Source organism: Haliaeetus leucocephalus, unplaced genomic scaffold (genome assembly GCF_000737465.1).
Source record: "Haliaeetus leucocephalus isolate CR32 unplaced genomic scaffold, Haliaeetus_leucocephalus-4.0 Scaffold341, whole genome shotgun sequence".
In the NCBI taxonomy this organism is placed as follows: Eukaryota; Metazoa; Chordata; class Aves; order Accipitriformes; family Accipitridae; genus Haliaeetus; species Haliaeetus leucocephalus.
This window is the reverse complement of record NW_010972777.1, coordinates 37,622-37,868: the sequence shown is the minus strand read 5'-3', so window position 1 is coordinate 37,868 and position 247 is coordinate 37,622. Positions and strand designations below refer to the sequence as shown.

The 247-nt window shown below is 69.6% G+C and overlaps 1 protein-coding gene across 1 annotated transcript in view; it reads right to left on the bottom strand.

Moving 5' to 3' along the window:
• SART1 (squamous cell carcinoma antigen recognized by T cells) overlaps nt 1-247 on the bottom strand; it is a 14,030-nt gene that overhangs the window by 5,585 nt on the left and 8,198 nt on the right. The window lies entirely within an intron of this gene.

Below are 247 nucleotides of genomic sequence, written 5' to 3'. Positions count from 1 at the left end.
GGGCGGAAAGGGGGGTTGGGTGCTGCTGTTGGCACCCGTGGGTGCTCCTGCCGGCACCCCCAGACCGAGCCTGAAATCCAAACCTTCCTCTGGGTGCCTTCCCCAGCACCCATGGGTACCCCTGGGACCCTCCCAGAACCCATCGGTGCCGCCCGGGACCTCCCTCAGCACCCTAGGACCACCCCCAAGCACCCATAGGTCTTCTCGAGGACCCCCCCCCGCACCCCGCGAAACCACCCCGCGCGCC